Consider the following 21423-nt stretch of genomic DNA (forward strand, 5'->3'; position numbering starts at 1 on the left):
CATAAAAAAAATATGATGACCTATTGTCATGAATTGAATTCTTACACACTAAAAACGTCACTATTCATGATTCTAAGCTATTTTGTCAATTTTATTCTGAAATGTACAAAGATATGCCAATCAAGTTAATTTTGACAAAGATTTAAATTTAGATAAACAATAGTGCAAAGTCTTCAATTCCAATAGTTCCGCGAGCACTGAAACTTTCTCAGAATTCTTAAAAATATGTCAATTCTATTTATTTATCCCGAGTCACAATGCAAGAGTTGAGAGAGTATTTTCCCTAATAGCTGCTCAATGGACAAAAGAACGAAATCGCATGCTAACGCAGACAGAGGTATCATCATGGTGAAATATAATTTCAAGGACATGTCCTGTGAACAGTTCCATAGTTATTTGTTACAAGATATGTTTGTCTGTTTAGGCTCTTGTGCACAAAGTGGGCTCCACTGATAAATAGGGTACAGATGTAATACTGATCCAGCAACTAGTGAGAAAACTGTCTAAGGTGAGCCATTGTTTTTATCTTTAATTATTTTGTTCATACGAATTTTTAAAAAGTCCTTTTTTCAGCAATGTTCTCTTATTTTAGATTCCAAGTCTAATGGTAACCTTGCTAATGAGACATTTCACTATGACAATACTGTTTATTAATCCATGTCTCCTGTAGCCTATTCAGTAAACCAGAACAACATGTATGATATCGCCTTTAATGACCTTCGTTCTAGCATTACTGCATACGCTTCTGTGCCGAGAATGCGGTACTCTCCAATACTCTGACCCTGTTACGAGCAACGTTTCGAGGGAGTGACAGGGCACTCTATGGAACTTCACCAGACTCTTAAGCCTACATGGCTGAATCGATAGATGACGTCACATAACTTAGTATTGACGAAGAAACCAGCCATCCGGACAACCATTCCTAAATGAAGGAACTGTAAGGTATGCTTTGACCGGGAATTGCCTGTGTAGATCAGATAGGCTAGTAGCGTCTTTGCCTGTTGATCCGAGGTAGTACTCGGACGTGAGTTCGAATTCCGCTTGAACCAATTACCATGATGGCTTTTTTCCCGCGCTTTTGCTGAACTGTAAGACGAAACTTAGGTAATTCCATAGTGAATTCTCTGACCCTCTCGCCATATACCATCTGGCTATTATCAATTCCATCGATGCTAAATAAGTTACAGTTGATATAGCATCGTTAAATAACTAGCTTAAAAAACAAACTACTTCGAGGCTACGATGCTAGTCTTCGGGCCCCTCTTCCATATAAAGGAAAAAGATTGTAAATATAATTAAATAAATTAGAAAAGCTGGTTGTTAATGTTCTGAATGTTAGCAGCACTTTCAATACTTCTGCGGAGTTTAAGCGGTGGAGGGAAGGTAAAAGAGTGGAGACGAGTTAGCTTCGGGTTTGTACAGACGCACTGAATTCCCATTACTGGCGCCGTCTCTGCAAAAGGATGTGTGTACTTTGGAACAAAAGAATACTGTTACCTATAATATTTCAGCAAGTAGTCCCTTACAGTAAGTGCTACTGAAAAACCAACCAAATGCAAATAAAAAATTCATGAAGTGTGTTTTATGGAGAAGAGTTCCAAGAAACTTACGTAAAAAATATACAAGTTTCAAAATAAAAATCTAAAAAGCTTAAATCTGAGGGTCGAGGTGGCCACAATTCTTGACTAATCATACGATTATTGATCATCCTTCTAATGTTATTCACTGAGAATTTTGATGTGTACGGTGCTGTAGTAACCTACCTGAAGTAGGCCTCCTAGCAATACGTTGTTCTTTCTTACATCAATTTCAACGGAGAACTGAGTCAGTGTATTATGAAAACAGCTTTCAGAATTCACCGTCTGTTCGCGAAACATCGGCTATACTATTAACGCGCACTGATGTTACACTACTGAAAATTCCGATTTTCACATTGAGGAAACCTCTAGCCACTAAATTTTAATATAGATTTACGTAACTTTTATAAAACTTTTAAAAATATTTTATCTGTATTTATTTACAGTCACTATAACTCTTAGATCATATCGCGACCGTCTGTAGTTTACTATTGGGAATGCTTGTTGCATTTTTTTCTGTGTAGGCCTATCTATTATTTCGTGGTAATTGTGGTCCAATCTGACATTCCCCTTTATTTAACTGAAAATTAGTTACATTCAGTCGAGGAAAACCACGGAAAAAACCTCGACCACACTGGTTCACACAGGGGATCGAATCCGGGACCTCCTGAATGTGAGTCCAGTGCTTTACCGCTGAGCCATCTCGCTTGATTTTTGTGGAGGAAAAAAGTTGCATGGACAACCCTCATACAATACTAGTATTAAAATTTCAACATACGGAATTGATGTTTAGTCAACTGTTCAGAGACAGGTCTCAACCTCAGAAGTGCTACCAACAAGACACCACCTATGAGACAACTAAGTTAGGAGATAATGAGGTAGGATGGCTAGTTCCTTTCCCTTCCATTTCATACATCGCTAAGTAACATATTACACTAATCAGACTTCAGATGTAGGCCTATACAATTATTCATCCTCTAACATATTGTCAAGTAAGATGTACTGCCTGATAAATTTAGAGCCCGGAATTTTAGGTGCTAAAAGTTAATATTGTTTCTCGCTGTAGTTTATAAATATAGAAGTCATGCCCCCATTTCTTTGAAATGTCATCCAGTGTTTTCCCTTCGGTACCGCTAAAGGTCTCTAATCCTCTTAACCATCACTTACAAACTAGCGTACGATTTACAAGATCATTGTCATACCTCCACTTCTTTTAAATGCCATTCTTGTCATTCAGTATTTTCCCTTTGGTATCGTTAAATATCTTTAATCTTCTTAACCCCACTTACAAATTAGCGCACGGTTTACAGGATCCATTATTCACTCCTCCTGACTCTGTTGTCTATTTTTACATATCGGACTCTTGTGAACTAAGCTTAAAACTCTCCTCAACGGACACCACTTCTATTCATCTATACTCAGTGTCACTCTTAACTTCCGGGCTCTACGTGATAATAGATGTACTGTACAGAAACAAAATTTCGGCCACGCAATTTTACTAATTTTCAGATACAACGCATTGCGCATGTGCAGTAAACAAAAGCGCCTAAATGTATGCTACTTGTGAACAGTCTTGCGAAGCTTGTTGTCTACATAGACTAGGACTGTTACCAAGACTCTGTTCATTTTTTAATTCCGTGGCGTATCTGTACATATCAGCCAGAACCTCAATCAGAGGTAACATTTCATTTTATTGGGTTATTTTACGACGCTGTATCAACATCTCAGGTTATTTAGCGTCTGAATGAAATGAAGGTGATAATGCCGGTGAAATGAATCCGGGGTCCAGCACCGAAAGTTACCCAGCATTTGCTCGTATTGGGTTGAGGGAAAACCCCGGAAAAACTTCAACCAGATAACTTCCCCCGATCGGGATTCGAACCCGGCCACCTGGTTTCGCGGCCAGACGCGCTGACCATTACTCCACAGGTGTGGACCAGAGGTAACATTTTACAAGACGCGAGGAAATGTGTCATCACTTCAAGAATCTACTGAACGAGTAAATTAAGACAAATTAAATATAATTTTATGTCTAGAAATCTGGGACTTAATCATCTAAGTTAAGGCAAGTTAAGATATAAATTTTATATCCGGAAAAGCGGTCAGAAATTTATCATGTGGCAACGCTGTATTATTTTACGGCATCAAGGCCGTTGCGCCGGAGGGATCGCTTAATGAATCCATTTATGTAACTCTGTAAGTGTTCCGGTAGTTTGTATTATGCAATTACATCATATACAGTGGCGCCTCTGGAATAAAGACAGTACAACCAACATTTTTTCTCGCAATCTTATATCTATTAATTTATATTATGCTATTAAGTGATTCAGGACCTCTGCAACAAACTCTGAGGATCGATAGATCTCGCAATGAGGATCATTTTTCGTAAAACAACCCATGTTCTCCGATGCCTCGTGTAGGCTACGCGACATCGAAAAAAAAAAAAGACAGTTTTAGTGACATTTACAGTTAATTATGAAATTAATTATTCATTTATTTCTTTAAGTACCCTTGCGGGCAGGTTACAAGTGTCTTGTCATTTTGCTGCCCCGTTTGAATGGAGCACTCTTCGAACACGCTTCCGCTGCTCATGGAAGATGTACCCTTCACGATGTGTGGGGACATGTGATTCAACGTAACGTCCCAACGCACTTCAACCTGGTTGTACGAGAACATCTGAACAACACCTACGGGAAGCAATGGATAGGGAGAGCCGGACCTGCTGCTTGGCCAGCGTGATCACCCGACTTCACACCCTTAATCTTTTTTTTTTCTTTTGGGGCATGTGAATTGTGAAGCAATACATCACTCGAATTGACACCAGAGGGAAACCGACTATGCGAGTATTAGCTGCTTTTGATCAAATTCGACACAGGCTGATAACCACTGCTACGACGAAGTAATGAATGTAATCAGATTCGGGGTAGACACTTTGAACGCCTGTAACTTGTCAGCAAACATATTTGAAAAGTAATTAGTTTTATAATTGTTAATGTCACTAAAACCTGTCTTTGTTTCGATGTCGCTTAGGTCCTAAACGAGGCATCGGAGAACCTAGGTTGTTTTACGAAAAATGATCCGCATTGCGAGATCTATCGATCCCCAGAGTTTGTTGCAGAGGTTCTGAATCACTCTGTATATACACATACATACGTAATACATACATACATACATACATACATACACAATATACGCTTATTCATTCATAGTTTTCTGCCCAAGGACAGGTATTTCACTGCAAACCCAGCGTTCTCCAATCTTCCCTATTTTCCGCCCTCCTCCTCTTTTCCTTTCCGCACACGATCCATATATCTTAATGTCTATCATCTGATATCTTCTGCCCTGAACTTTTCTCCCGTTCACCATTTCTTCTAGTAGTTCCAGAGCATTCTTCAGTAGGCAGTTTCTTCTATTGTAAGCCAGTGACCCAGCCAATTTCTTTCCCCCTTCCTGATCAGTTTCGGCATTATTCTTTCTCCGTCCACTCTTTCTAGCAAAGCTTAATTTTTTATTCTGTCTGTCCATTTCACACGCTTCATTCTACTTCATATCCAAATGCTTCTAACCGTTTCTCTACAATTCGTCGTAATGTTTATGTTTCTGCCTATACAATGCTACAATCCACACAAAGCACTTCACTAGTCTCTCAGTTCTTTTTTCAGGGATCTGCAGAAGATATCCTTATTCTATTAAAAGCTTCCTCTGCCATTGTTATCATCTTTTTGACTTCCTGACAACAGCTCCTGTATTGCTTACAGTACAACCCAAGGTATTTGAAGTTGTACAGTTGTTCTACTTCCTCATTTCGAATTCACACGTTTATCTTTTTTTCCATCCGACATAGGCGGAGAGAGAACCGTTCCCTTGAGGGGGGGGGAAGGGCAAAACCATAGAATCCCGATATAACGAGGTTACGGGGGATATCATTTACTTACTCCCCTGTTATAGCTTGGACAGTGGTACAGTATATCGGAATATGATCATTTAATAAAAGTATTTTTGGGATGCATGTTTCTTATAGTGTTACATCCATATACACGATGTTTCGGACTGAGTTGTACAGGGCTTCAAGTGTAGGTCTACTACAAATTGTAATAGGGCATAACCATAGGCAGAGTTATGGGAGGGTATGTGGGAGCGCTGCCCCCCCCCCCAAATGTGTCTGAACTCTTTTTTTTTCTATTAACATTACAAAATATTGAATTCAAAAGACTTTCCTTGCTTTTGTTTATGAATGGGATATTATTTGTAAATGCTGCCATCGTAACATCTTCCTGGAAAATGGCTAGTTTCACAAAAAAATCTTTGGACTATGGTTGTTTTACGAAAACTACTGAAAATTTTCACTCCTTTAACATGGGACTATGGTGTTTTTCCCCCCCCCCCCCCCACTAACACTTAATTCAGTAGATGGCCGCTGCAGACTTCTAACACAGGAGTACAGGCTGTTGCAAAAGAAACATTACAGTGCTTCCATTCCTCAAAACGAGGTATACAAATTCTTATATATGTACATTCAAAAATGTAAAATAAATATTATAGTCTAGACACATGAACTGAAGACATTAATTCGTCAATTTAAGCACAGAAACTTAATCATAAACAAAAGCAAGAAAAGTCTTTTGCATTGAATATTTTCTAATGTTAATAGAAAAAAACAGGAGTTCAGAAAAGTTTGGGGGGAGGGGCACTCCCCCAATAACTCCGCCTATGCCATCCGATAACCATGGTCTTCCTTTTGCATTAATCTTCATCTGAAAAGCCCTTTCCAAGTTCACAAATATTACATACATTTTTTTTTATTTTTCTCTAGGTATCTTTCGCCGATTGTTCGCAGCAGTCCAATTGCATCTGTTGTACTTCTTCCCTTCTTGAAGCCAAATTGCTCTTCTTCCAACTTTCCTTCCATCTTAGAATATAAACGTTGATTGAGTGTTCGCTGGAGAACCTTTGCCGACTGCGATATCAGACTGATGGTTCTGAACTCATTACATTATTTGGCATTATTTATCTTTGGTACTTCTTTTTTAGTTGGTTATTTAACGACGCTGTCTCAACTACTAGGTTATTTAGCGCCGATGAGGTTGGTGATAGCGAGATAGTGTTTGGCGAGAAGAGGCCGAGGATTCGCCATAGATTACCTGGCATTCACCTTACGATTGGAGAAAACCTCGGAAAAAACCGAACCAGGTAATCAGCCCAAGTGGGGATCGAACCCGCGCCCGAGCGTCTTTGGTACTGACGGCAACAATGTATCCGTGAAATGTTCAGACCATTCGCTTTTGTCAGATATTTAGTTGCATAATGTTAGAATTCCATTTTTGCTTATTTTGGTGCTTATTTTCTCCATTTTTCGTGCTTATTTGCTTGTTTATTTTACTGTTTGATTGTGCTTAAAAATCCGGGCTTTAATAATAATAATAATAATAATAATAATAATAATAATAATAATAATAATGAAGCTTCACTAGTGTGAAATGCATTGCGGCTCTCGGCAGATTGCAATTACTCACTTTTGGCTCTCCTCTAACGTCTAGTGAGTACCACTGCTCCAAACCATTAACTATCAGAATGCGATCTAGGTGTTGTAGGCTAAGCCACGTTTTCAGTTAGGCCTACATGTTCATGAAGTCTTTCTGTATTTTCCACATAGGACTTTTGAAACGTATCCACAAATCATATGGCGATGTTGGCTCACGTAAGCGGCAAATGTATGCAAATGGTTCTCGCGGTTAAAGCAGCATTATCTGTGCTCTGCATTTCCTCCAAGCAATTGCACCACTCCTAGTGCACGTGCAAGTGTTGCTTCTTTGAGTGTTTGATAGATACAAGATGTAGTTCCTTTAACATGAAGCAGTAACACGCGTATATGTGAAATCGCTTATAACACCGGTCAACAGTCATTTTGTGCCAGACATAAAACTAACAAATTCTTACTAATTTCGATTCCTGAATTCAAAAGTAACAAGCAAAATGTTCCGTCAATTCGGATTTTTGAGATACACAATGTAGTTAATTTTCTATGCATTTTATTTAAAAAATCACCGTATTTCATGTGTAACAGTATTTCGAGTGATGATCCATTATGTGAAAACAATATTAGTATAAGTAGGTACCATGTTCCAGCTATAACGGCTGGGGAGATCATCGTGCTAACCACACAATACATCCATTCTAGTTGGATGATCGTTCACCTCTGCGTCGACATGTGGGCGTGAGGCCAGCAGCCGGCTGGTCGGTCTAGGCCCTTCACGGGCTGTAGCGCCACGGATTATTATTATTATTATTATTATTATTATTATTATTATTATTATTATTATTATTATTATTATTATTATTATTATTATTATTATTAGGTACCATGTTAGAAGCTCTTGTAGAAACGCAAATTACTTTTTTGCCTTTTTACGAATCTATTTGGAGGGACAAGTCTGTGGTGTGAAATCGCTTGAGTTTACCTGATTTTACTTGAGATGTGTATTTCTTTCACGGTGGGCTTTAATTACATTACTGTAGTTTATATTTTGCAATAGACCACCCTATCAAAACTACTTCTAGAAGCGGAAATTACTTTATTGCCCTTTTTGGTTCCATTTGGAGGGGGAGAAATAGACACGGAATTAATGATGTCTCGAATTACTTTAAAGAATTGAATATTACCAGTGTTAAACAGTTTCTATTCACACTGATTTGCCTAAACAATTGAATGGTCGTGACTAAAATTTCGGTTGAGCTTACTGTGCATATTACGTCTCCGTGAATACAGGCCTATCTGCTTATTTGTGCATTCAAGAATATGTTCCACGCAAATGACTGGAGAGTTTGCATAGCAACTCATACAATCTTTAGATAACGAATAATAAACTTGATGGATTATGACTAAGGCCCGCATTTTTAGAATTTTATAATCATCATTTCAGGCTTTATAAAGCGGTGGTTCAGCCCTTTCTTCAAGCCATATTATATTTGTATTGAACTGACAAAAATTTGCATTGAAATAAGTAACAAATTAATCTGAACTGCAGACACTTTTTATGTGATTAATGACAACTGTTTACTGAATTTACAGCAACAACAAAATTAAATTTTGTGTTTTATTTAACGACGGTCGCAACTGCCGAGGTTATATCAACGTCGCCGGTGTGCCGGAATTTTATCCCGGAGGAGTTCTTTTACATGCCAGTAAATCTACTGACATAAACCTGTCGCATTTAAGCACACTTAAATGTCATCGACATGGGCCGGGGTCTACCCGCAACCTCGGTCACAGAAGGTCAGCACTGTACCGACTGCGCCCCAGGCCGACAGCAACAACAAAAAAACTTTTTCAAGAAAGTACACACCGTAGAAATCAAAGTTTATCTTGAGTTCCTATATTTAGTTGAAGAATTTCATACAAAACAAAATGCTCACTTTTTTTAATGAACTGTTGCAATGAGCAACAATGTACAATTCCAAATTATATGTTGTGAAACATCCTATTGTCCCTCAACACATTTCTGTAGCGAGAAAACGTTCGCGCCACACAACATGAAGTCATTGGTGCGTACTTCACGGATGTCACTGCTTTTGGTTCCCATGGTAATTCTCCAGTCATTTCTTCTCCTTGAAGAGTTGCATCTACGTATTTCATCTTCGCGTATTTAGGATTCCGTTCAAGGATTTTAAACAGCTTTGAAGCGAGCACATCGCCCACTACCCGTGGTATTTTCTTATTTTAAACTGCTCCGAAGATATTCATTGCTTAATTCAGTGAAAGAGATGCACCTTCCAGGTGTTCAATGGTAGCAGGAAAGTCAGCAAAGTGGACTTTGATGAATGAAAGAGGAGCGATGTTTTTTCTTTATCCTGAAAAGCATCCTTTGCCTTCGAGATGCGAGCAGCATCGCTGTTGTCGAATTTGTCTACGACAGTCTTGCGATGGCGACTAGTACTTTAGAGCGAGAGCTCTTTTCTGCCCGCTGCGCGCCGCGGAGCTCTTTTACCTGTAAACATTGCTAAAGGATGTACAGACTTTAGAACACAGCGCATCATGACGGAACTGAAGCGCTTAAAGCTTTCAAGGAAGAGTGGAAGATACAATATTTATGCTTCGAACATGGTGATAAAGTCCAGTGTTTGTTGTGTAAAAAATATATCATTTGCAAAAAAGCAACATAAAACGGCATTATGAGACGCAACATGAAAAAAAAAAAAATATATATATAGGTATTATTCAGGAGAAGAGAGAAGTAAATTGCTTTCGGAATTGGCATCGAAGGTAAATTAATTTACATTTGGGTCAGTAGACTGTATCTAGGTTCCTTTTATTTCTTTATTTTAAATGTATTGTTGATGTGTTATTTGTTGCTTGTTTCTGGATATTTACTTTTATTAGACTACGTGTTTCTTTAATTTAGAAATAATATTTTATCTTTGATTGCACTTTAACTTATACTATTACTAAGCTCAAAAAGCTAATTCACTTTTATTCCAATAACTATTTTCAGGATTTTGATCAAATATGAACTAAACATTTTGAGAACTTTTATGCAAGGAGCTTTTTTAGTAACGTCAATATAAAATATACTTAAAAATATAATTTCAAAACTATTAGACCTAATTGCACCAAATTTTGTACAGATGATATTATTATAGATCTGTTTATATAGTTTAAATTTCACAAATTTTGGCCGAAAATTGTGGAAGTTTTAAAAATCATACATATCCCCTTAAATGATTGACCACAAAAATTACGATGGCTCTCAATATCTTAATTTAATCAATTTGTTTTTTCGTATTATGTGCATCTCAAAAATCGCTCTAAGAAAACTCATTACATAATCACGACTGGAGAGTAAGGACTACATTTTACAATCACACAATCAGTATACTCTATTTCAATCAATACTGTCATTATTATTTTTTCAACAAATACTCAAAAGTACTTAGAGATCACACACGTGGAGCAGGTAGACCCTATTAGTTTCTCCTAACCAATGAAATGAAGTATTTACATAATAAATAATTGCTGTTAACAAGAAAATGGTTCACATAAATTAACTTTTCCTATTTCTCTTTTTGTTCCTAAAAAACCCTTCCCTTTACGATTTGTTTATATTATGTACATGTATATTAAATAACTGAATAATTAGCCCTATTGCATAGCCAGAAATTTAGTAACGCAGGTTATTGTAATAATTGCTGCCTTTATTCACTGACGTCTACGTTACGACGCTATGTAGCGGATGCGCCATGCGCTCGTGATCAAGGTCGAGCTCTGCTACCATGATTGGGAGCTAATATCGCCTCATCCCTGGTCTACGACTTTTTATTTCCTCATAATGTTCGGCGTAGTAGAGTGCTGCTGACAACCAGGTTTCCCAGGGAGTTATTATTGGTTCTCGCGATAGGCTTACTTCTGGTAGCATGTCTCTGATGTTTGAATGTGACTAGGTGATTTAAGAAAAACTTTCTTAACAGTGACACAATAGCATTTACCCCTGGAAAATTATTTATAACATTTTCCGCCAACGATGTAAGACATGGATCATTATAGGCTAAGAAAATGTAGGCCTTTTAAACAGTTGGTTCTTCATATTTTTCATTAATCTCGCACAAGGGATCATCATTCCTAACGTCTGCATGGTTCTCATTTTCACGGCTGAAGTATAATTCAGAGCCAGGTAGTCCTATAGAGTTTTCTTAGGTACAGCATAAAATCCTGCATGGTTAGGCCTAAGAGCTACATTGGAAAGCTGAAGATTTGTGGCCACACAGGAGGTTTTGGAGGATTTTATCTTGAATGCCTAAAGAAAATACAAGTAACTGTTATGGTTTCCTATATGTTCTCTACTTACTCAAGTAAGATAATTATGTGAAGAAATTAATTATTACATTCTTACCTCTGTCTTTGCCTTATGTTTTCTTATCAATTCTCTTCAGTTTTTACTCTTTTACTACCTCTCCCAGGAGTAGCATTCACTTTCGAAACATCCATCTTTTGAATACCGTAATGATTTATCGTTCTTTTACAATTCGATACGAACAGAAATTAATGTGTCTGGTACAAACAGACTTCTGCTGAAAATTCACAAAATTCAAACACAATAATGGGTTATACTCGTAATACAACCATTCCAGTGCTTAAACGTGAAAAAGTAATGGCCAGTTCTGAAAATAGAGACACAGAACATAGATATTAATTAATATCAGGTCGGACAAGGCCGTTTTGAAACCACTAGGACACAGTCAGTTCTGTTACTGATATGCATGTGGATATCATCAGTTTTGTTAATGAAACCCATTTTAAACGATGGGTTTTAAAGGCTTTATGGCCATTTTTGCTACATATAAATATAATATGATAATCAGGTCAACTAACTTAAACTAATTTCAGCGTTAACTCGATTTTCATTAAAAGTGGACATAGCAAGTTTTGATTCTAGGCCCCTTTATGTAATATGATTTTCCACTTCACTCGTCAGAATTTAGCGCGGCCAATTCGAAGAAAGGTACCTTGGTATTTTGAAGTTGGTAGAATCAGAATGCATTCGATTCCCGACATTTTGTAGAACGTAACACTATATTAAGATAGTATCTTCTCCGAGCACGTACTTCATTTACCTCTATCCATTTCACCGTAACTCTATTGTCACCAAATCGCAATAACCTTCTGTTAATAGATTAATTTTACTGGTGTGGCCAAGGTTAACTAGAGAGAATGATATCGAAGAGACTGCGGCTATTACGTAGATTTGAATCGCACTTGAACTGTTATCTATAGTTTTTTTCCTTCGAAGTTTTCCCAAACCTATAAGGCGAATGTCAGTTCATCCCATGAGAAATCCTCGGGATTCGTGTCGTCAAAATACTATTTCACTATGACCAATTTCATCGAAGCTGGATATCCACAGTTGATTCTAAATAATTCCAGTTGGCATACATAGTCGCACTATGATTCACGTGTTGTGGAAGAATCTCTGAATCAAGGAGTGCCAGTGCCAGTTAGTTACATAAAGTGGGAAGCTATACAACAGCTCTATATTTGAACATAATGGTAGCGTTCTTTTACAAGTCTACAATGCTTTTTTGTGTTAACCTTATATTCTTTGCCATGGGCGGATAGTTAATGCTGGATCTGGCGAGGACAAATAATTTTAAAAAGACCAAAACCTCTAATTACGTAATTGACGTACAGCCCTAGTGTGCAACAGCAATAAAGTAGATTTCGCTCTGGTTTATTAATATCTCCTTGAACTTCGAGAAAGACCATACGCAAGATGATTATAAAATTATTCTTTGTGTAATTTACTATTTAGCAACAGATCCTCGGTTTAAAATGTTATCAGTATAATTAGCATTTAAACCATCTATATTAGGGTTACAAATAATGACGAAATCGATCTCAAAGTATAAAATACTGAAGGAAAGAGAAAACCAGAGAATCAAACAAATGCTGAAGTAATTCCTTTCTTGGCATAAACAGTTTAGAAAGAGACAACTTTAAGTGAAGGAAAAGAAAAATATTGCCTATTAATGGTAGATCAAATAGGCGCCGGCCCGGATGGCTCAAGCGGTAGGGGCACGGCATGTCCCTATCGCTTGGTCCGAAGGGTTGTGGGTTCGAGTCCCGCCTCGGGCATGGGTGTTGTGATTGTATTAGTATAAGTAAAAAACAAAGGAACCAAAGGTAAAACAAACAGAAAACAAAAATAGATAACTTTGGAAAAACGGCCTCTGGCCGGTCGAAATTTAAAAAAAAAAAAAAAGAAAGAAAATAGGCTAGTAGGCCTACATTTTGACGAATAAATTTATTTTGTTTGTTACGTGCTTCAGAAAACTTTCTACTCTTATTCTCTCGAGCCTTAAACACACTAGTTTGTTTTTTTGTGTGTTTTTTAGTTGGCTATTTAACGACGCTGTATCAACTACTAGGTTATTTAACGTCGATGAGATTGGTTATAGCGAAATGGTTTTTGGCGAGATGAGGCCGAGGATTCGCCATAGATCACCTGGCATTCACCTTACGGTTGGGGAAAACCTCGGAAAAATCCCAACCAGTTAATCAGCCCAAGCGGGGATCGGACCCGCGCCCGAGCGCAACTTCAGGCCGGCAGACAAACCCCTTAACTGACTGAATACGCCGGTAGCTTACTCGTTTGTTAACAGCCAATTGTTTTAAATATTGGAACAGTGTAATCAGCTGGAATTTTTATTTAAAAAATCAGGCATTAAGAGCCAATTGTATGTCTCTACATTTCAATGGCGGAGCACCGTATTTTCATGTTGTTAACTTGTATGCATCTGAAGTCTGACTAGAGTAATATGTAGCTAGTCAGCGATCTATGCAATGGAGGGAGGAAAGGAACTGGTCACCCTACCCCATTAGGCCTATCTCCTGGCCTAGTTGCCTCATAAGTAGTGGCTTCTTGTTATCACTTGTGTCTTCGGACAGTTCGTTCAAAACCAGTTGAGTTCAAGTGGAATTTGTGGCTGACAAGGATAGTGCTTGGTGGTAGGTTTTCGTGGGGTACTTCCGTTTCCCCTATCAGAATTCCACTATTACTTCATTAATGAACAATATCATACGGCGCTATGTAAATCGCATTTCATGGTGTGCCGAAGACGGAAAGTTACGACTTGTCACTCCTCGGGGAAGATGCTGCAGTGAAAGACGCAAAGTCAACAAATACCAGTCATTGTATTAAAAAGAAACATTTCTATAACACACGGAGCAGCTCTTTCTGCGACAGTACTTCCAAAAGTCTGAGAAATCAAATCTTAATGCACACTAAAATTGCGTTATCTTATTCAGAAGTGTTACTTCAAGTCAGAAATACTGAATATGCGACATACGAGTTTCAGAGAGGTAGTCTACTGGAAACGTCATACTTCAGACTCTTTCACTTATCGAAAGTAAATACAAGCAATTCCCTTCTCGTTTGCATCACACAAACTAGTATTAGTTTCAAAATGCAAGACAGATAAATTAAAAGGGAATGAACTTTAAAACTCAGATACTGGAGTCTTTCTAAAACGCCTACACGCTTCGCGGAGTTCATCGCGACTGAACTGGATATTTTGTGAATAAATAATATTACAAGGAAGCAGATATTTTGTAATCATCCGTGTTCCGCGTTGTGGTGTCTTGGATAAATCACTACAGTCCATTCAAACCATCAGTAAAGTAAAGTAAACACAATGGGAATAAAGTATAAATTACTAGTAATCACAACAATCCTATACCTATTCATTCATTCTTAGTTTGCTTTCAGTGCAAACCCAGCATTCTCTACTCTTTCCTATTTTCCACCTACCTCTTAGTCTCCGCATAGATAATATATATTAATGTTTTCTATCATTTGATAGGCCTATCTTATTCTGCCCCGAACTTTTCTCCTGTTCACTATTCTTTCCAGTGTATCCTTCAGTAGGCAGTTTCTTCTTAGTGATCTGGCCGATTTCTTCCTCTCTTCCTTACCAGTTTCAGTATTATTCTTTCATCGTCCACTCTTCCAAGAACAAATTCATTTTTATTCTGTCTGTCCATTTCACACGCTTTATTCTTCTCCATATGCGCATTTCAAATGCTTCTAGTTGTTTCTCTTCACTTCTTCGTAATGTCCATGGTTTCTGCGACATACAATGGCACACTCCATACAAAGCACTTCACTAGTATCTTTTTTAGCTCTTTTATCAGATGTCTGTAGATGATGCTCTTTTTTTTATTAAAAGCTTCCCTTACCATTGCTATCCCCCTTTTGACTTCCTGGCAGCAACTCATGTTACTACTTACAATACAGCCCAAATATTTGAATATTTGAAGCTATCCACTCATTTCCAACAATCCTATATAACGCTGCTAATTAGAAAGTTTCAACTTGAGTATTTTACTTTTCGTACCCGACTCGCGGTAGAGCATATAAACATACAGTATCTATATCTCTCTTTTTCTCCCTTCTCCTGTCTCCTCCCACACTGGTATTATGATGATGATGATGATAATGATGATGATAATGATACTGAATCACATATTAAGCCTACTGTTCATTCTTAAGTTATGTACAGGGTATACATTCCATAAAAATCGGCGCTTGAGGCCAACCAAGTTGCAACAGTGTGAATGTTATCTATAAGCGGAAGTTTCTGTCAATGAGAACCAAGATCGTTACCAGGCGGTGCAGTATGTAGCTATGGATCGTATTCAGGAACGTCACTTCAACTGCAGTTTACTTACATCCGACGTTCATGTTAATGCTGTTTTTATGTACTGTAAGTTTTAAATTAGAGGGATGTTAATTGGATTCTTCACAGCAATATGAAACTTTAAAATACAGTTCTCAAAACTTTAAATTTTAAGTTGTTTTTCTTTTAAACTGGCCCGTCGAAAAGTTCTTTCGGGTCTGTAGAAAAATAAACTCTTAAGCCTTGGTTTTTTCTGAACCAATGCATGCAAGTTGCGAGATGCGAGGCCCGCCTCGCACAAATCCGGACTATACGAGAGATAGTGAGTGCTTTCTATAATTGTGATGTACGCAGACCTCGCATCTCGCAGTAATAGAAACCACTCACTATCTTTCGTGTAGTCCGGATTTGTGCGAGGCGTGTATCAAAACTTGTGGGAAAACTATGAGAAATTTATAGAGGATCTGAAAAGAGCAAACAAGTACATATAAACACATGGCCAATTTCGCTTAGCTTTTTAGTTACAGCCATTGTTTGTGGTGTACATAATATTTGTGATGATAAACAAGCCACATGTAATTTTCTTCTGTATTTAAGTTGTTGATTTGTTTTGTATTCAAAGTCACCTGATGACAGTTGCCATAACAAAATAAACACAAGGCATATGCTAGAACTTTTATTGATACTTGTGAAAGTTTGTTATTTTGAGTGTAATAATTAAATACATTACAACTAGTGGTCAAAATGAAGTACTGTAATCAGGAAATGGCAGAAATTCACCTTACGAAGCAGAATAATCAAACTCATTCACTGCATTATTTTACATCACCAACTACTCTTAAAATGACTATTACACTTTTACTACATCATACTACTTGTAACAAATAAAACAGTACCGAACGACGTGTTTCGACCAATCATGGCTGGTTATCCTAGAATTTTTAATCACCTTCCTAGCATTTTTATCACTTCCCTAGCATTTTTGTTTCTTTGTTTTCCAACATTGTACTTTCAATAATTTATCGTACCTTTTAAGATGATTGGTGTCTATTTGATCATCCTTAATTAAAACTTTTCTACATGGGTCATTCAATAATTAGCTAATTGCAATGCAAATGAAGCAAGCCGTTTGTATGCTAATAGACATTTACCCAGCAACAAGACGTTCCAAAGAATACATGACCGTCTTGTGGGAACAGGCTCTTTTTAAAAATGTGTTTCAGATGATGGAAGACCAATGAGCACCAGAACACCTAACTTAGAAGAACGAGTCCTCAATCATATTGAGAATAATAACGGGAGCAGCACCAGCAGCACTCAAGAATGTGAGTCATATGGCAGACCTAGGCCTATTCATGACGTGGAAATTCTTCCCCAGTGACTTGAAGAAGGATATCAGCAGATACGGCAGGCGTCTGGAATATGGGTGAGAGTAAGGCAGAGGATGACACGGCGCTCAGAAGCCTGTATTAGAGCTCGTAGTGGCCATTTTGAGCACTATCTGTAGAAATTAGAAGTTTCTATATAAGAAAAAGGTATTGTAAATTGTAAATTAAACTTTATCGTCACAGATATTATGTAACTGTAACTAAAAAAAAACTAAGCGAATTGATCGTATGTTTATATTAACTTTTTTGTTTGTTTTCAGATCCTCTATCAATTCCTCAGAGATTTCTCACATTTTTTTATACACCCTGCATATATGAAATTGTTTCTACTGTAAATACTGAAAACATCAGACTAGGTTTAACGCGTATTGCTCAAAATAAAACAGTAGGTAGCACAGAACGTATACATACAATAAGCCTTTTAGCTTCTACAAGTCGCTACGGCAGTATCAGTCGCACTTCGATGGTGAATTGGAGGACATAAATATTGTCTTAAAGCAATTGTTTGGAAGACCGACTTGCCACAGTCATGTTATCATTCTCTGTGACTCTCATTCTGCCATTTTGGCAGTGGCATCTCTCCCTTATCCTGTAACATCAGAAAATCCCTTGCCTCACTCAAAGCGTTACAAGTCGTCGTTGTCTTCCAGTGGATACCTTCGCATGTTGGTATTTCAGAAAATGAGATCGCGGACTCCCTAGCAAAAAAGGGGACTGAAATATTGTTACGGACGACCTCCCAACTTTCGTATCACAACTTGAAACGATTAGTTAATTGCTCATTTAAGAATGAGATTCTCTCAGATCTTCAACTGAAGAGTGGTGGCAAGAAATGGGCTGGTCTTATTGACAAGTCAGAGATACTTCCTTATCACCCCCGTAAAGAAACTGTAGCTGCCATAAGGATTGTCACTGGTCACGACTGCCTGGCGGAATATTTTACCATCACCTCAGGGCGTCGTTCATAATGAAGAAAATTCTATTATGAATTGGAAACATTTAAATGTTTGTGAAAAAAAAATTTAATCTTCTATGGAGACTTTGTACTGGTTTGTCAGAAACCAAATGATGTTGAATCAATCTGGTTGAGCATTACATACATACATACATACATACATACATACATACATACATACATACATACATACACACATACATACATACATACATACATACATACATACGTACGTACGTACGGGCTATTCCATATGAAATCGATCAATAAAAAACCTCGCATTTTTTATACTCTAATTTTTTCCCTACTTATACAAGGTGCTGAGGGGAGTGCATTTTCAAAAATATACTATCGAAAGTCAAACGGTTTTCGTATTATTGAGCGACAAATTTAGCGTATTTTATAAAAACAACCCTCTTTCAGCGCTCAGAACTCTGGAGCCATTTACTGCAGAACATTGAACGAGAGCTTATTTTGAAGCTGACATTTGGTAGGTTATGTTAAGAAGTAATCCTTATGTTTATTGTACACATAGAGACAGATAATCTGATTTTACTTGCTTTTAGGCTTTTTGGCTATTTGTAAAAATGTAAAAAAATATTGAGAAAAAACCTTGCATTATTAAGAGGGATTCGGCATTGTTTGCTTAGTTGTACGGCAATAAGTTTCGAGGGTATTAAATAGATTATTTTCACACGCCTAGACTTGAACGGCGCAGTACCGCACGCACTGGCCGAGAGCTGAAGATAAGAGAGCGTTGGGCGTCATTTTACTCCTGTGTTTATGAAAACCTGTGATAAAGCTAGCACAGCCATGACTGCTAGATGACACATCACCTGTTTGTCTCCTGGCCTTGCTTATCTCGGCTAAGCTCCCGTCTCACAGTCAGCTGGTTAGTTCACGCGCTTACTATTTATTTTTTTTTATTTGATATTTTCAATGCTTTCTTATGAACATTCCATCAGTAAAAATATGTATTTATTCGTACTTTCAATGCGGAATCTAACTATACATATTTTAAAAATATTTTTTCCTAGCTAAAGGCGTCTTAATGAGGAAAAATCTAAATTTCTCCATTTCCATAAAAAGTAAGAAAATATGTTTATATATCGATATAAACTTTAATTTCTCAGCATCAAAATAAACCATGATTTTGATCATTGGGTGAAAGGGTTTCGGAGCCACAACAGTTTAAAGTTGCTAATTTTATGAAAATACGATAAATTTAAATATTTTTAATTTAAACACTATGAAGTTCTGATGCCTCAAACTTTGCACAAAGCATTGTATCACAGTTCTCTACGTACAAAAAAAGCTTCATTGTATTTAGAAATTGTAAGATCAATTTTATCTATATTTCGGTCGATTTGAGATGGAATAGCTCATACATACATACATACATACATACATACATACATACATACATACATACATACATACATACATACATACATACATACATTACATAGGCTACTCTTGATTAAGCTTCTTCCATTCACCAAAAATTATTTAAACTTCTTAGGCCATTCTCAGATGGCGAGAGTCTGTCCTTTTCGCTATGTACACGGTGCCACTTTTGAAATTGCATAATACTTAAAAATTGCATAAAATATGAGTGTCATGTAATTTCTCATGTTACACTGTTATTTGCAATTTTTCATGTTACACGGTTGTTTAAATTAAGAGGACTATGGAACACGAGTGACGTTTGACACGCAGCAGTTTCGTCACACAAATAGCTATTGTGATCGATCTGTTGCTGCCTGTTGGCTGTTACTACGTCTCGGTGCACAAAGCTAGCATCTTCTCTTATCGAAAATATTTTAAGAAATAAGTGTATTGTGTGTTATACAGGTGCCGAAAAATTTGATCGACAAGCTTCTTGGAGTAACAGATAATATCAAGGTAAGTAACTTTAAAATAAATCCACGTCCGAAAATACCACACTTCGTTACCAGGAGGCGATAGCGTGCCTTTAAAAGATAAGCCATTGCTGTATAGGCAACATGCTCAGCGTTGTGTTCCAGACATCACAATGTGTAAACATGCAAATCTACTGTAACTGGACGAAATTAATAACTTCTCTCCTATATAATACCTAGATTTTTATGAAACTTGGCATATTAGTTACAAGTAGCATAATATATATTTGTTGTGTATAAATTCTGATTACGTTCGTGTAAGAGGAACTATCCCTATATAAAGGTGGTTTTAGACAAAATTAGTTTTTTTTTTTTGTAGTAGATTATAACTACTAAATATACATCTATAGGCCGAACAGAAATGATCGGGACGAAATTGAAATACAAACTGCTGAGCCATTTATACCCGAACCCACACTTTCTGAAGTCGAAATTGCGATAGAAAATCTGAAAAATTAAAGTCTCCAGGTATCGATCAAATTCCAGCAGAATTAATACAAGAGGGTGGAAGCGCATTATCTAACGAAATTTATAAGCTTGTACTTGCTATTTTGGAAAAGGAAATTGTACCAGATCAATGGAAGGAGTCCATAATCGTACCTATCTTTAAGAAGTGGTACAAGACTAACTGTAGTAACTTTCGAGGAATATCACTTTTGTTGACGTCGTACAAAATTTTGTCCAATATTCTTTTGAGAAGGTTAACTCCAATGTAGATGAAATTATCGGGGATCATCAGTGTGGTTTTAGGCGTAATAAATCAACTATTGACCAGATATTTTGTATTGGACAGATAATGGAGAAAAAATGGGAGTATAAGGGTACAGTGCATCAGTTATTCATAGATTTCAAAAAGACATATGACTCGGTTAAGAGAGAAGTTTTGTATGATATTCTTATTGAATTTGGTATTCCCAAGAAACTAGTTCGATTAATTAAAATGTGTCTCAGTGAAACGTACAGCAGAGGTCGTATAGGTCAGTTTCTGTCAGATGCTTTTCCAATTCACTGTGGGCTGAAGCAAGGAGATGCACTATCACCTTTACTTTTTAACTTTGCTCTAGAGTCTAGAGTATGCCATTAGGAAAGTCCAAGATAACAGAGAGGGTTTGGAATTGAACGGGTTACATCAGCTGCTTGTCTATGCGGATGACGTGAATATGTTAGGAGAAAATCCAAGAACGATTAGGGAAAACACGGAAATTTTACTTGAAGCGAGTAAAGAGATAGATTTGGAAGTAAATCCCGAAAAGACAAAGTATATGATTATGTCTCGTGACGAGAATATTGTACGAAATGGAAATATAAAAATTGGAAATTTATCTTTTGAAGAGATGGAGAAATTCAAATACCTGGGAGCAACAGTAACAAATATAAATAATACTCGGGAAGAAATTAAACACAGAATAAATATG

At 37.1% G+C, this 21423-nt stretch overlaps 1 long non-coding RNA gene across 1 annotated transcript; it reads left to right on the forward strand.

Moving 5' to 3' along the window:
- LOC138698838 (uncharacterized) lies at positions 1–17348 on the forward strand. The gene is made up of 3 exons (XR_011331951.1): positions 1–508; positions 729–942; positions 16967–17348. It is a non-coding gene; the product is annotated as an uncharacterized lncRNA (long non-coding RNA).
- Positions 17349–21423: the final 4075 nt, after the last annotated feature.

The sequence above is a fragment of the Periplaneta americana genome, chromosome 4 (genome assembly GCF_040183065.1).
Source record: "Periplaneta americana isolate PAMFEO1 chromosome 4, P.americana_PAMFEO1_priV1, whole genome shotgun sequence".
Taxonomy (NCBI): domain Eukaryota; kingdom Metazoa; phylum Arthropoda; class Insecta; order Blattodea; family Blattidae; genus Periplaneta; species Periplaneta americana.